A 16,148-nucleotide genomic window follows, 5' to 3' on the forward strand; every position below is an offset into this window, starting at 1 on the left:
TTGCCATATGCTTCAGGGCATTGGCCCACCGGCTGGGGGCAAATGGATCCTGGGTCTTCCTCTCAAGAAACAGTTACCTTTTGGGGCAGAGAAGGTGGGCAGATGCGTGGACAATTAATTGACCACCAAGGCAGAATGTCATTGGGCCCTAACAGAGTAACAAGCAGAGTGCCAGCAGGTTAGACCTCTGTCCAGAAAGGTGTGTGAGCTGAGCGCCAGCGGAGGAGCAGGATCTGGGTAGGCAGGGAATAAGAGAAGGAATTCCCAGTGAGGGGATGACTGGAGCAAAGCCGTGGAGGTAGCAAGATGCCTTTCGTGTTGGGGGTGGGTAGGTGGCCTGGTGCGTTCGGAATACAAGATGCCGAGCAAGGGCTGTGGTGGGGGGAGAGTGGGGTGGAGGGGTGGAGAGTCCCATCTCAACCACACAGGAGCCTGGAGAGGCGGGGGTGGGGGGAATGAGGAGCAGATGGACTAGTGTCCCTAGCTCTCCCTGCCCACTGCATTCCTGGGGACAAGACACCCTGTCTCAAACTGCACACCCCCTTCTCTGACAGTATTTTTGCTTTCCTGCTGAGCAGTAATCATCATTGACAGGCTGCACTTTTCATTTATCATCCCCCACGCCGCATGTGCATGCACACGCACTCAGGGTCAGTCCTTCCAGGGCAGGGATCTGTGGCCATTTGTTCACAGCAGCATTCCCAGTGCGTAGAACTGTGCCTGGACAGAGCAGGCAAACTTTGTTGGACGAATGGATATTTTTTTAGGCACCTGCCTACCTTGAGCAGAACGAGCTTCCCTTTTGAGTTTACAGCTCAGTGAAGGTGTCACAGTTAACACAGGAACTTCTATGATTTTTAAAACATTCTATTGTACAAAATTTTGAGGCCACAGAAAAGTTTAAATTAAAAAACAAAATGAAAAAATACATAACTCCAATAATCAAACTGCCCAGAGAGGACCTTTGTTAGCATTTTGGAAGGTTTCCAGAAACACAAAACTGGAATTATGTAACGTCTATCATTTTGAAATCTTTCCCCCTGGAGCATTATGTATTCTTAGAAAATAGAATTAATCCCTGCATGCTATTCTGTTACCTGAGGTTTGATAATGTAGTTATCTATCCCTCCAGTGGGCTGATGGGCTGGGCTGAGTGTGGTGGGTACACTGGGGGAATTTGGGGATGGGCTTGAACCTGGCACCTGTGCTGAGTCCGGAAGCAGGACCAGGAGTCAGCCAGGTGAGCAAGGGGTGGAGATGGTCCTGGGCAGGCTAAGAATGAGCCAAGGCCTGAAAGAGACACAGCAGAGAGGGTGGGGATCTCTAGCAAATCGGTGCTACTGGAACTTGAAGTTCTCAAGGCAAGAGGTAAGGAGTGGCAGGAAATAAGGCGGAAGCACAGGCAGGTGTTAAACCTCTTGGTGACAGGCATCTTGGGCCTGGTCAAGGACTTAGAGATTGCCCAGCAGCCAGCAGGGAGCCATGAGGTGTTAATCAGGAAGACATATTCTGTGTGACTGAACCCCCATCCATCCCCACTTCCCCTTGGAGGGGAACGGGGACTTCCATTTCTTTGTCCCTCACATTTGCCAGTCCATCTGCCTGGCATCTCTCCCCCTTGTTGTCTGGAATTGATTCTGACACCTGCAAACCCCACTCTGGGAAGTTCCAGCCCCAAATCCAGAGGCAGTATTAATTCCAATCCCAGAGCTTTGTCTGGGGTGGGAGCTTTCAGCAGGGGCTGTAGAATACAGCAGCGTCCTGAATGAAGACCAAGAAGAGGGATGGGTCTCAGGCCATATCTCTGTTCCTACCCAACCTCTGACTTGCCTCTGTGAGTGCCGAGCTGTGAGAACTGGTTTTATTATCATTAATAAATAATGTGATTGTCCCACCCATCTGGGGCACTAAATACTTTACAAAGCACTTTCAAGAATATTTCCTCATTCTCTCTACACTACGATTTCTGGAATGGGCAGTGCAGATCTTTTACACCTAGGGAAACTGAGGCAGAGAGATCATGTGTCATGTTGAAGGTCGCCTAGGTGGCAAGTGGCCGACTCGAGACTGTGTTATTCCGGGGCTCCCCTAAAAGTTATGTCTACCTTCCTCCCGCCGCAGGTGGACGACCGACCCCCCCAGAGCTCGTGTATGCGAACATAGGCAGCCTCGAGCCACTTCGCCAGGCGCCACAGCAGCGCCCCGCCCCGGCCCATGTGGGAGACACACACGGACGCGGGCACCCGGCGATCCTACTGCTGCAACCCGGACATGGGCGTGACGACGTGGGAGTCGCCTTTCAAGGCTGCCGAAGGCGCCACCAGCCCGGCCATCTCCCGGGCTTCGGTGGGCAGCCGCAGGTGAGAGCTGCGAGACCGAGACCGAGTGGCGCCAATACTGGGCTAAGGACAGTCGCGGGGTGGTGTTCTACAACCCGCTGACGGGCGAGGTCTGGGAGGGCGAGCGGAGATGCAGCCCGGCCTGAGCCCCACCAGCCCCGGGACCCGAGGGTGAGGGGCTGGGCTGGGCGGGGTTCTTTCCGAGAGCCTCCGACCCCGCCTCCTGCTCGCCACCGCCCCAGGGACAAGAGGGTGAGGGGCGGAGTCAGGGGCGGAGCTATCTCTGAGATACCCCGACCCCGCCTCCTACTCGCCACCGCCCAGGGACAAGAGGGTGAGGGGCGGGGCCGGGTGGGCGGAGCTATCTCTGAGATACCCCGACCCCGCCTCCTACTCGCCACCGCCCAGGGACAAGAGGGTGAGGGGCGGGGCCGGGGGGCAGTACTTGCACCGAGCCTCTGACCCCGCCTTCTGCACTCTGCAGACCCCACACCCGAGACGGACTAACCCGAGGCGCTGACCACTTACCCCGAGGAGGACTGTTCCCCAGTGGGCTCTTTGGGTGACCCCGGCCCCTCCTCTCCCTTGACCACACCCCCCGGTTGGTCTTGTCACATCGGCCCGGACAAGCAGACGCTGTACACTAACCACTTCACCCACGAGCAGGTAAGGGCACGAGCAGATGGACCCGGACAGCCGCGGGTCGCTCCCCCGAGCTTTCCTCACTGTGGCTCCCCTTATACTCTAAACTGCAGCTCCACACAGACCCCAAGCCAGCCAAGATGCTGAGTCACTTCCAAAGACCCTGACGCTATCTTGGACTCTGGTTGGAGGGAACCTTTTCCTGCCCTCTCCAGAGCTGCCTGGGGGCCCTGACCGTCCCTCTTCTCCTCTTCCCACAGTGGGTGAGGTTGGAGGACCAACACGGGAAGCCATAGGTCTACAACCCAGATGACTCCGTTGGGTGGGAGCTGCCCCAGGTTCCTGTCCCTGCCCCTTGAAGCATCTGCAAATCCAGCCAGGACAGTGACACCCCAGCCCAGGCCAGCCCCCAGAGGAGAAGGAAAGGGAGGGGGCACGTAGGCCTTGGCAGGACTACCACAGAAGAAATGGGGGGTTTCTGGAGGTCCTGGGGACAGGGTCTGGATGGGATATAACTGTCTTCACCATAGGCCCCAGCACTAGGCCCCAGAAGTGGGTGAAGTTGGGAGCTGGGAGGAAATCTCTGCCACTGCTGCTGTGGGAGCAGGCATCACACCCCCACCCCCACCCCCAGCCAGGTGGCTGGGCGGGTGACATGGGTTCAGTGGAGACTCAGCCCAGCCCGTGGGGAGTTGCCAGCTGAAGGGGAGACTAGCCTCTGCCCCCCATGGCTCACCCCATTAACTACCCTCTCTTTCACTTTCCTTTCTTAGATCAAAACCCTGGACAAGGCAGGTGTGCTCCATTGCACCAAGATGGTGGACAAGGGATAGCAGCTGCCTGAGTTATGAGATTCACTGAGCACTTCCTGTATGCCAGGCTTATTAATCGTCATAGCAACTTCATGAGAGGTCCTGTGAGGAAACTGAGGCACCGAGAGATAAAGTGACTTGCTCAAGGTCCCTGGGCTACCAGGTGTTAGAGTCAGGGGTCAGACACTCAAGGTCAGGTGCCCCAGAATGTGTTTTTGAGCTCTGTGCTCTACTCCTGGGGGTGAGAGGTGGGCCTCGGCCCGTGACCAAATCTAAGTCCTGCCCACCCCCCACTTCTCCACTCCCACCTAGGAAGAAGCACTGGAGTGCCTCTTGGACAGTGCTGGAGGGTGGCGTCCTGACATTCTTCAAGGACTCCAGGATCTCAGCTGCAGTTGGCCTGGTGAATCCCAGACTCCCAGACCAGGGACCACCCCCTCTGCTCTTTATCTGATCTGGCTTGGGAAAGGCCAGGTCTGAGATAGTGGCACATGAGTGTTACAGGAGGTGGGTCTTGGCAGAGAGGGAGCGATGACAGCAGAATCACCCCAGGACAAGCAGTTCCAGCCACCTTGGGGATGGGGAGCAGTCCTTGAGGCCGTATAGCTCCAGCCAGGAGGGCAGGGAGGCTGGGGACTGGGAATGCCTGCTCACAGGGATGGGGGCTGTGCTCCTTTCCTTTTCTCTCCTGGGGAGGCAGGCAGCAGTGGACAAGCCAGCCAGAAGGCTCCAGGGTTAAGAAGCACCAGGATCTCTGGGATCCAGGAACCCTTGGGCCCCTTTCCCCCAGAGCTGTTCCCTGGCCATGCCAGAGACCCCATCCTGTCCATAGAGCCATGGGGAGCCTGGTGGATCGGAGCCAGGGTGCTGTAGCAGGCCCCTCTGAGCTGTGGGCTCTCTGTAACCTTGGTCTCCCCACAGAGGCAGCCTTCCAAGCTCCCCACCCCTGAGTACTCAGTGGAGCTGACCGGGATCTCTCTCACCTGGGCCCCCAAAGACAAATCCAGCAAGAAGAGTGCACTGGAGATGAGTGATGGGGTGGGGAGACGGAGGAAAGGGGCTTACTGGTGGCCTATAGCCCTGACTATGGGCAAGCCCGAAGAGGGGGTACCTAGGAAGAGTTGGGGCTGGAATTCTCAGAGCACAAGGCCTAAGCTGCCCCTACCTTGGGGATCTGTCCAGCCTTTCTGGCATCAAGGATTCTGCAGTTCCCTCTCAAGGAGCTGAGTTAATAATCCTTGCCCCAGAGGGTGGTGAGAAGTGGGGGTCTCTGGGAGATGAAACTTTGTCATGCCTAGAATGGCGCCCTCGTCCCTGCTGCTCTGGCTTGAGAGAGACAGGAGACTCCCTGTCCCCTGTCTTTGGCTGCTTGCTCAGACTGACTGGGCTGGGCAGCCTGCTCTGGCTGGCCAGAGCCCAGCTTCCAACTGCACTGGGTTCCCAGTGAATCAACCAGGGCAGTGGACAGGCTTGTCAGGCTCCTCTGGCAGGAAGAGAGAGAAGACCCAGGCAAGAAGGTCCTCTTAGTGACATGCCCTTCACTGTTCCACATGTTGTCTTGTTTTAAAGCACTTTTTTTTTTTTTAAATTTTCAAAGAAACAATATTTATTCCTTACAGTTTCAGAGGCTGGGAAGCCCAAAGTCCAGGGAAGACATCTGGTGAGGGCCTTACACAGTGAGGCAGGGTCTCACGTGGCACGTGGCGATACTAGAGAGAGTTTTTTAAACCAGTCTCACCCCTACCTCAGGCCCTAACAGTTTTGAGGCAGATCACAACAAAAATACATGTGGTGAACAGGTAAAATCCACCGAAAAGCCAGGGCCAGGCAAAACAAGTCAGAGATGAGGTCAAGGTGGAGGGGAATTGGGAGGCAGATGATGCCAAGGTGGCTGGAAAAAATTTAGCTCCAGTTTTCCTGGTGGCTAAGGAGAAAAGAGAAGGCTATCAGTTACATGGCTCTTATGTTGAAAATAGTAATAATAATAAAGTCTATCCAGATTTTGAGGGAATCAAAACTTTTCCCTAACGCTTGGCTCTTGGAGAAATTTCTAGTGCGTAGCTCCACGAACATGGGGTCTCAGGGAATGAGGACAGTGTCCTGCAAAAGAGCTCCATGGCAGTCTGAGGGCTGCCTCGGGTAGCATGTTATGATAAAAGCCAAAAGCATAACCTTGTATCTCAGCTAGAAAAAGCACTTCTGCAAGGAGCCTGCAGTGTGTAGTTTTCTGATGTTTCACCAAGCTTTATTCAGTTCTAGAACCAGGGTATCCACAGAGCAGGGTTGGAAAATGGGTTTCATCTCATGAGTTACTCTGATCAGTAGGTCTGGGGCCTTTTTGAGAAGAATTCTAGAGCCTTCTCCAGGCTTGGCAGGGTAGAGTTCTATGATCAATTAGCAATGTCTGCCATGGTGTCAAATTGGGGAGGGACATCACATTGGCTAGGCATGTTCCTTCCCTGACCTTGAGAGACATCCTTCAAGCAGTTCCCTATACAGGTCATGTTTCTGACTGGGCTTTTTTTTTTTTTATGACCAGTGAGGGGATCTTAACCCTTGACTTGGTGTTGTCTGCACCACGCTCTCCCAAGTGAGCTAACCGGCCATCCTATATAGGGATCCAAACCCTTGGCCTTGGTGTTATCAGCGCCACACTCTCCCAAGTGAGCCACAGGCCGGCCCCTGACTGGGCTTTTGATGAAAGTTTCAGAGTAGGCCTTTCTGAGTCATGTTTTCTGGCAAGGGCTGGAAGGCAGATGGTACTCTTGGAAGGCTGACAGTCTTGAGTGGGAATCAAGGCACCCCCTGCCTCCTGGCTGGCTGGTGGCCATCCTCCGTCCACTCGGGGGGGGGGGGTTCGTTTTCTCCAGCATCAGCCATGATCTGCTTTCAAATCCTCTCTCTCCCCATTTTCTTAACTGTTAGTCCTGGCAGCCAGGGGTCTCCAACAGGAGGTTTCTTTCACTTTGTTTTGTAGGCCAAGGCTCTGGGTGAGGCCTGCCATGCTCTGTGGCTCACGGGAGGTAGGATGGGATGGGGGAAGTGTACTAGACAATTGAGCCACGCAGATCTGCACACCATCACTCATAGCTGTGTGCCCATGAGTAAGCTGCTAAAACTCGCTGGGCCTCAGTTTGCTCATCTGTAACACAGAGATGCTGTCACCAACTGCTGTAAGTGAGGCAGAAGACCTTGGCCTGGGGTGAGGCCCTTGCTCCATTACGCTCTGAGTTCCTGGGTGCAGGAACACGTCACCTCCATCTCTGTACCACCTTGCCCCCCCCCCCCCGGGCCTACCATCAGGGCAGACCCAGGGAACCAGGGATGACCGAGTTACTTGTGTCCCTCCAGCTGCAGAGTTGGGATGGCTCAGAGTACCTGATCCAGCACAACTCAGAGGCCATCATCAGCACCTGGAATAAGGCCATTGCCCAGGGCATCCAGGAGCTGGTAGGCAGAGCCTGGGGCCTCTAGGGCTGGTGGAGAGGGGGAGGGCAGCCATTATGCTGGGCAGCTGTGCCCACTATGGGTGGGGACCTCTGGTTAGGCACAGGGAGCTCCATGGCACCAGTGAATGCCCCTCCTTGCAGATGCAGTACCCCCTTATAGCTGGGATGGCAGGATGGGCTGCTGAAGAAACAACCTTCCTTAAGTATGTGAATCCAGCCCCAGTGGTTGTCTCTGAAGGAGGACTCTACAGGTGGAGGTGGGGGCACATCCTAGAATAATTTCCCATTTCAAGGGAGGCAAAAGGAAAAAGTACATATTCTGAGAACCAGTCTCAGGCCAGAATGACAGGCTCAAACGAAGAGAAAACTTAAAAGGATTCAATGCAAGAGTCTACCATATTTTAGTTTCAAAATATCAATTACATAAGTAGAGATGGGACAGGCCCCCTCTGACAAATATTCACCTGGAAATGATGTGGGACTTTTTGACCCTTAACTCCTCATAAGCCCACAATGGGTGCAGCTTTTGGTTTTATTAATAGAGGTAGGAATCCAGATCCAGGGAGGTGATGGTAGTGCGGTTGTCGATGGTGCTCTGGCCCCAGGTGGAATTGCAAGCTCAGAACCGGGAGTCACGTATTGAGGCGTGCTAGCCTAGTGCCGTGCGTATAGAGGAGCTGAGGACAATATGGAAGAGGGAACTGGGAGGTGGGCAGGGGCAGCAAGGATAAGAAAGGGGGGGAGGGGCGGAACAGGATGACTGTCTACAGCACCTTGAGGGCTCTCTGCAGCTGAGAGAGGTGAATGTTCTGAGGTTACCTGGTGGAGGTGAGGGGAGTTAACCTGGGTAAGAGAAGAGAGAACTCTTTGCTGGGGTTCTCCATGCCACCCCTGCTGGGAGGTCCTTTCGGGTCACTTGCTCCATCCTGGAAGGATCCCCAGCTGCTCTCATAGGCTGCGCGATTCCAGTCCACAGACCTGACCCGGGAGGAGGAAAGCGAGAGCAGCAGCATGGACTTCGGGTCGAGTGAGCGCCTGGGAAGCTGGCGAGAGAAAGAGGATGACGGGTGGCCGAGTGCAGGTGTGCGCGGGGGGGGGGGGGGGGGGAACCTCTTTCGCGGTGGGTGGTGACACCCCAGCTGGGGCCTGCCGGCCAACCCCGACGCCACCGACTGACTCAGTCCCGCGTTCCCCTGCTGCAGCCCCGGGCCCCGGGGGCCTGGAGAGTGACTTGAGCAAGGTCGGGCACAAGCTGCGCAAGTTCCTCCAGAGGCGGCCCACGTTGCAGTCGCTGCGGGAGAAGGGCTACGTCAAAGGTACCGGAGGGCGCGGGAGGCGCGGGAAGTGCGGGGCGGCCGCCAGGGGGCGCTGACGAGCCTCTCCCCCAGACCAGACGTTCGGCTGCGCGCCGGCCGCGCTGTGTGAGCACGAGAGGAGCCCAGCCCCGCGCTTCGTGCTGCAGGGCATCTGCGCCGTCGAGGCCCGGGTATGCGTGGCGGGCGGGGCCGGGTGGGCTCGGCGCCCGCTAGCCCTCTTCTGGGGGCGCAGGGCCGAGGGGAAGGAACGGGAGGCCCTGAGTAGGAATCATAGCAGGGATTTAGACCCTCCCCAGCCCACCCCACACCACCCCACCCGGGGTCAGCGCCTCCCTCTGCTCCAGGGCTGGACATCGACGGGCTGTACCGCATCAGAGGAAACCTGGCCACCACCCAGAAGCTGCGTTGTAAGGTAGACCACGGTGAGGCTGGTCCCCAGCCCTGCCCCTGACCCTGGGCCTGAAGGCGCAAAGGGATACTGACCTCTCCTTCGTCCTCCTCTCCGCCCCGCCGCAGGTGAGCGTCTCGACCTGGAGGATGGGCACTGGTAGGACATCCACGTTATCACGGGCATCCTGAAGCTCTTCTTTCTAGAGCTGCCCGAGCCCCTCTTCCCCTTCTCGCACTTCCGCCAGTTCACCACGGCCATCAGTGAGCACCTGGGGGCGGGGGGCAGATGGGGGAGGGCAGGAGCTGGCCTGCTTGGGGGCACCCCCATGGCCCGGCTCCCGACCCTAGACCCTCCCTCTCGTCTCTCCCCGGTCCGACTCCCTCTCCCTCCCTCTGATCTATCCCTTCTCAGAGCTGCAGGACCAGGCCTGGCGCAGCCGCCTTGTGCGTGACCTGGTGCGCTCGCTGCCGGTCCCCAACCACGACATGCTGGGGCTGCTCTTCCAGCACCTGTGCGAGTGAGCAGGGCGAGCTGCACAGGAGTGGGAGGAGGGTCCTGGCAGGAGCCTCCCAGCTGTGGGACCTGATCCCGCCCCACCCCCGCTGCAGGGTGACTGAGCACAGCAAGCAGAACCGCATGTCAGTGCAGAGCCGTGGCCATGGTGTTCGGGCCCACGCTGCTGTGGCCCCAGACGGAAGAGACCAGCATGCCCATGACCATGCATAGGAAATTGTAGGGGAACTGTAGAAAAATATAACTTTAATATACGCAGTTTTGTAACAAATGCTTGCTAAAAACATTTTAAATAAAGCAGCTTCTAAGGAGCCATACAAAGGTCAGGCGGACCCGAGCACACTAAACATTCCAGAGAGGGAATGACCCCCACCCGGTTCCAGGAACTATTTCCTTATCTAAAAGCCACCTGGCCAGACCCCGGGAAAGATAAACAATTGAGAAATGTGCTGTTCCTTATCGGGGTACCAGCCTGCTAAAGCCCACCTGTAAATCTAAAGGTGCCACAAATCTATCAGGGTACCAGCCTGCTAAAGTCTACCCATAAATCTAAAGGCGCCACAGATAACCAACAACTCATCCTGTCACAAAGATCTGTTCAGAAAAACTGTATAAAAGGTGCTTGTGCTGTAAACTCGGGGTCGCTTCTGTCCAGGAGACTGAGTGACCCCAGCATGCTGGAATAAAACTCCTCTTGCCTGACTGCAGCGGTCTCTGTCTCATGGTCTTCATGGAGTGAGCCATCCCTGCGTGTGTGGGATTTGTGCGTGGTGCACGGGTCTTACACATGGTGTTCCAGAACCAGGTGGTGGAGCTGATCCTGCAGCAGCACTCAGAAATCTTCCTGCAGCACTGACTGCGGGTTTGGGACTGGGGAGGCCACTGTGGTCCCACCACACAAGCTGGGCGGCCACTGGACTTTCTGAGATTCTCCACCTCCCCCCCGTGTGCTGGCCGGTGTGACTTCTGCACCCCTCAGTTCCGAGAGTATGGTGACCCCTGGTGGGCTGTTCGCAAAATGTGATTTTTCCCCCCCGGCATGTCCTGTTTTGGGGTTAGATTCTGTGATTCCTGACAGCGCCGCCTACTGTGCATGGGCGACAGTGTGGGGAGAGGGAGTGTTTTCTGGGACGGCCTGTGCTGGGAGGAGGAATTTGGTGAGGGGCCTCCTGGTTCCAGGACTTAACCTGGTCGAGGCCTTCATGGAAGCCCTGTGGACCCGGCCCTGTGTGGGCTCTGTGCGGGTCATGAAGCAGAGATAGACAATGTCCCTGCTCCCAAAAGAGGACTGACCCTAGTCCCCAGAGTGGGCAGCTGAGCAGAGCCCTGCAGGCTGGCTGTGGACCGGTTTCATCTGCTTTCCTGTTTGGGATTCTGCCTCTGCCCTCCCTGAGCCATTTGCGTTCTGCGCAAGGGTTCTTCATATGCACTAAATGAGCACCCTGCACCGGCTGCTTGACAGGCACCATTTTCACACACAATCCCATTTTACGGATGAGAAAACTGAGGCTTGCAGAGGCAAAGTGACTTGTTCAGGATCCTGCAGGTGACATGACTCACCAACAAAGGCTCCCACACTACAGCACAGCCCGTTAGGCGGGGCAATCAATCCTTTCAGCTCTCCCCCAACCTCCCAGCATGGGTCCATGGGCCAAGCAAAGAGACTAAGCCGGGTGTGTTCTGTCTGGGCCTGCAAAGGTGCCTGAAGGCAAAGAGGGAAGCTGCCCCAGCTGTTCCTTCTGGGAGGAGGTGAAATAGCACTGGCAGAAGCCCTCGGCCCCTTCCAGTGCCCTGGGTGTCAAGTATGCCTACCTGGCACCCACTTGCCCTGAAGAGCTGGCAGAGGCCTGCAGGGTGGGGGGAGTGAAACAGTAAGGCTAGGCCTGTGAACCAAACTGACTCTATTTTCCCTGCTGAGGACACTTTGTTATTTTTCCACTCCTCAGTCATGAGACCCCCAGGGCAAATGATGTACCCCATGGGCTGCCCCGACAAAATAGACTGAGATAAGAGAGGAAACAGATACTTACTGAGTTGCAAAACCCCTCCCCAAGGCTTGTTTACTATAATTGTAAAAGTTACAGGTTAACCTTAAGACCCCTTTAGGAATTCCCACCTGTGCACAAAGCATCAAGGTGACTGCTACAATGACCCTTCTGGGGTGACAATACCACTGCCATTTTGTGCCTACTGAGCATGCGACCATGACGCAACCAGGAAGAACAGAATGGACCACCTCCAGTGATGCTGGCCTATACCCCTGAATTCCTTTCCATGTAAAGACTCTGAAACACCACCCCTTGGTTGCTACCTCCCTTATGCATAAGTCTATCTCCTCTTTTTTTTTTTTTTAAAAGATTACCGGTAAGGGGATCTTAACCCTTGACTTGGTGTTATCAGCACCATGTTGTCCTGAGTAAGCCATGGGCCGGCCATGTCTATCTCCTCTTTTAATAAAGCGTTGCTTGCTTTACTGTTGGGTACATTGTTCATTTCTATGACTTTGGAATCCGAGAGCCTAATTTAATCACTGGCAAAAATTGGAAAGCTTTGGGCACCAGAGAGGACTCTAGCTACAAGAGGCAAATGGCCACTGGGACTATTTTGCTCCCATGTCTCTGCTGCTGGTAGATCTCTCCTGGAGTCCCTGGCTTAAATTCTGACAAGGCAATGCTTTATTCTCTTCTCCTCTCTCTGATTTTCTGAGCCCTCTTCTGCTGTTTGGTTGGATTGTATCCACTACTATGTAGGTGCACCCTGGAGGGCTCCCGGCTATGCTTTTGTTTCTGATTTTCCGAGCCTTCTTCTGTTCTGTATAGGTGGGCTCCTGGCTATGCTTTGTTTTTCTGATTTAAATCTAGTCGATACTTTTCTTTATGCTGAAAACAGTGAGGAGAACTGCTTTTATCAGTTACTGTTAATGGGATAGTTTGGCCCTGCTGATTGGGATTAGGCTAAACTGGACCCCACTGCTCCTCTTTCTCTTTGTTTGTTTGCTTGGTTAGACATTTAGTTGAGTACCGATAATCTGAATAAACCTTCCAATCCTTGCATCAACTTCTGGACTTTCAGGTCATTTGTTTAATGTGAGAGGGCAAGCCGGGCCTGGCCTATTGGTAACAGGAGGAGGACATGACCTCAGGAAGGGACATGTGGACTCCTTCCCTCCTCATACACAAACCACCCCAGTTGACGGATCTTGGCCCCCCAGACCCACCTACCCATTCAACTATTCAACAAACAATAATACCTGCTATTTATTGGACATTTGCACCATGCCAAGCGTTTTACTTGGATTCTCTCCTCCGTTTGTCACAGCCAATGTTTATTGATTGCTCCTCTGTGCCAGTGTTGGGAAAATAGAGTAGTTTGGTCAGGGCCCTCGCCTCAGGTCCCATTGGGTGTGGCTCAGCATCCTTTGTAAGCAAATTGTGTGTGTGTGTGTGTGTGTGTGTAGTTGGTGCTCATGCACGCCAATGTATCTTTTTAGTTTTGTTGCTCCTTCTGTGTTCTTCAGAGAGAGAAGGAAAGAGAGCGAGAGGGAGGGAGAGGGAAAGAGAGGTAGTTTTAGTGAAACAGGCGGTGGGTGTTGGCCTTGGGCATCTGCCCCACGCAGCCATGCTTTTCAACCTATGGCTCCAAGGACCTTTTGGCTGGTTACCTAGCTCATAGAACTAAGTGAAGGGGTCTGGTGACCCAGACTGGCGTGTGTAGGGTCTGGTGACCCAGCCTGGCGTATGAAGGGTTTGTGACCCAGTCTGTGAATGGGCTCGAGTGGTCTAGGAGCTCCAGACCCAGCCCTAGCTCAATGATCGGCCCAGTTGGTGCAGGGTTACCAGCAGGTAAAAGAACCCGACAACTGGCGTGATCACCTAGCTGGAGCACCACAGTTGTATAGCTAAACAATTGACGTCAGGAACAGGATTAAGAGCTAGACGGCCAGGCACTGCTCTGGGGTAGGGGCATGGCACAAGCTGCCTGCCCTGGTGGAGCTTATGGTCCAGCAGTGAGGCCAACCCAAGCCCACCCTTCAAGACAGCAGGGCCAGGGCAAGAGTACACATGGAGGCTTCATGCCATATGTTTATATATTTAAAAGTTCTAAATGAAGCAACTACTTTGACAAATGTACTTTGATAATGACCTGGAAGTCAGGTTCTAATGCAAACTTCTTGGACTTTTCCACATTCTACACCCAAATATGGTGGCAGGAGAAGAGCTGGCGCTGGCCTTCAGCCTGTCCCCTTATCTTCCCACCCTCAGAGCCATTCTGCCCCAAGGAGAGGCTCATGTGGACACCCCAGTCCATTGGTGCAAACTGCTCATGCCTCTCTGCCACCAGCTGCTACTTGTCCACTCCACTGGTGACACAGTTTACCCTTGAGGGAATGGACCATTTGGGGTCTCACATATTGGGAGCATGGTCTAAAAGGAAAGGCATGACCCCCAAGAGGGCCCCACATATTCCTTGCCTGTGGGGAGAGCTGCAGACAGCTCTAGACAGGAGCCTTCCAAAGCAGGGGAGCCACGGCAGGGACCCCTTTCATCCGAGCCCAATGGCAGAATTGGACAGATATTAAACAGCTGATTACTTGGTTAACCACATTTGTACAAGAGCTAAGAAGCACAGAGTGTTCTGCAGGTGTGTCGAGGGGTGTGACTGTTCCCTAGGGATCCCAGATGCCTCTGCAGAGGCCACATTTGAGAGAAGCAGTAAAGAATGAAGAGGAGTCAACCAGGTGAGAAATTAAGGGAAGGGTGTTTAGTCAGAGGGAACAGCATGTGCAAAGGCCCTGAGGCCAAAAGGCTTGTGGGGAGAACAAAATCTGAGAGAAGACCATTGTGACAGGAGCCCAGAAAGCCAGTGGGTGTGGTGTGAAGTGATGCTAGCGAGCTGGCACGGGACAGAGCATGCAGGGTCTTGTGGACCACATTGAATGGGGACCTGTGGCCAAGGATGTTGGTGATCAGTACAATGAGCTGGAGGATCCTTGAGTGGGGAGGTATTGGGAAGTGTCAATCCTCACCGCCACCTCAGGCTGCTGGCACTGCCAAGGCCTCAGTTAACAAACAATGTAGCAGCAGGCAGAGAAGTCCCAGAATTATCACATTTTGTCACCAGGAGAAGCTTCCCAAGTCACCCACTGCCAGTGAGGAAGCTCCTAGAGAGATGACGTAACTCATCTGAGGTCGCATGGCGGGTTGGAGGCAGAGCCTGGCCCAGAGCTTCATTTGCACAGTCTGGGGACCTATTGTGCACCCAGCAGAAGTTTGAAGCTCAGCCACACGTCCTCAGCACAGCACGGTGCGTGGTGAGCACTGTAGGTGCGTGGTGGGCACTGTAGGTGCGCACTGAATGTTTTGAATGAATTGGGTTTTTGTCTGGAAACACAAAGATATACAGAAACAATGTCTGCTCTCTTGAAGCTCCATCTGTTTGGGGGAGAGACATGAAAAGGGGTGACAGTGGCATAGTTGATCAGGGCTGCCATAGGGGCCTCTTCCCAAGCCTGCCCCCTCTCAGCTGATGCCCCTACATCTTCCTGTGGCCTGGCGTCTGCCCCTGAAACTACTCCCGAAAAGGCCATGGTGCCCACCTGGTTGCTACGTCTGGTGGACATGCCCAGTTCTCATGAGGGTGGACTCGTGAACTGCCTGTTGTCTCCCTGGAGACACGCTGTTCCTTTGTCCACAGCAGTGGTGGCCTTCTCCATCACTCCACGCCTCCCTTCCTCAGCACTTCCTCTCTGCCCACCCTGGCAGTGGTGATGCCCCCTGGGTTGTGCCCTTAGCCCACTGCTCTCTCCCCTCCACCCTCCCTGAGGGCCCTCATCCATTCCACTCCGGGGACTCAGCCACCGAGCCTGCACATGTGTCACCCACATCTCTATCACCAGCATGGACCACTCTCTCCTGAGTTCCAAGTGCAAATGTCCACTTGCTTGCAAGACACCACGTGGATGGATGCCAGACACCCCAAGTGCAGCGTGCCTGCAGCGGAACTCCAAAACCAGCTCTTCTCCCTGTTTCTAGGCATGGCACCTCCATTCACCACATCCCAATCTTCCTCCTAAATATTTCCCATATCTGCCTCCCCTGTCCTCCCCGAGTCTCTCATCTGAGTGACCACAGCAGCCTCTGAACAGGCTCCTGTCCTCCCCACTCCATCCTCCACCCAGCAGCCATCTGACCACGTCACATCCAGGGCCCTTTCCAGCTGTGTCTCCCTCTCCTGCACACCAGCTATGCCAGGTCTACAGCTCCCAGCTCCTCCAGGCAGTGTCTTGCCTCAGTGCCTTCGGGCTGACAGTCCCCCTGCCTCCCTCCTTTCCTTGGGCTGACACCTGGCTGATTCCTCTTCCTCCTCTAAGCCCCAACTCACACCTGCCCCTGCACCCTCTCAGCACGCTCTTGGGTGCACCTCTCTCATCACACTTAGCTCAGTGTGTATAATTGTGCTTCTGTGTCCATCTACTCCCAGTCCAGTGCTCTTGCCATTTTACCCTGCTGCCCAGGGACATTCTTACCATGCTACTCTGTCCTAACCCTAGTCTGTGACCCTTGCCCCAGCTACAGTTCCATGGCCTGACACTATATCATGTTTCTGCCAGGCACAGCTAACTCAGGGTGGCAGGAGCCATACTAAAGCTTTTCTGGTTTGAGGGCATCTCCCCAGGCCCCTCGGAT

General features: G+C 54.9%; 1 pseudogene; it reads left to right on the forward strand.

The window, feature by feature from the left end:
• The first annotated feature begins 2,167 nt into the window (after positions 1 to 2,167).
• On the forward strand, positions 2,168 to 10,318 carry LOC134388114 (rho GTPase-activating protein 27-like; annotated as a pseudogene).
• The last annotated feature ends 5,830 nt before the right edge of the window (positions 10,319 to 16,148 follow it).

The sequence above is a fragment of the Cynocephalus volans genome, chromosome 10 (genome assembly GCF_027409185.1).
Source record: "Cynocephalus volans isolate mCynVol1 chromosome 10, mCynVol1.pri, whole genome shotgun sequence".
Taxonomy (NCBI): domain Eukaryota; kingdom Metazoa; phylum Chordata; class Mammalia; order Dermoptera; family Cynocephalidae; genus Cynocephalus; species Cynocephalus volans.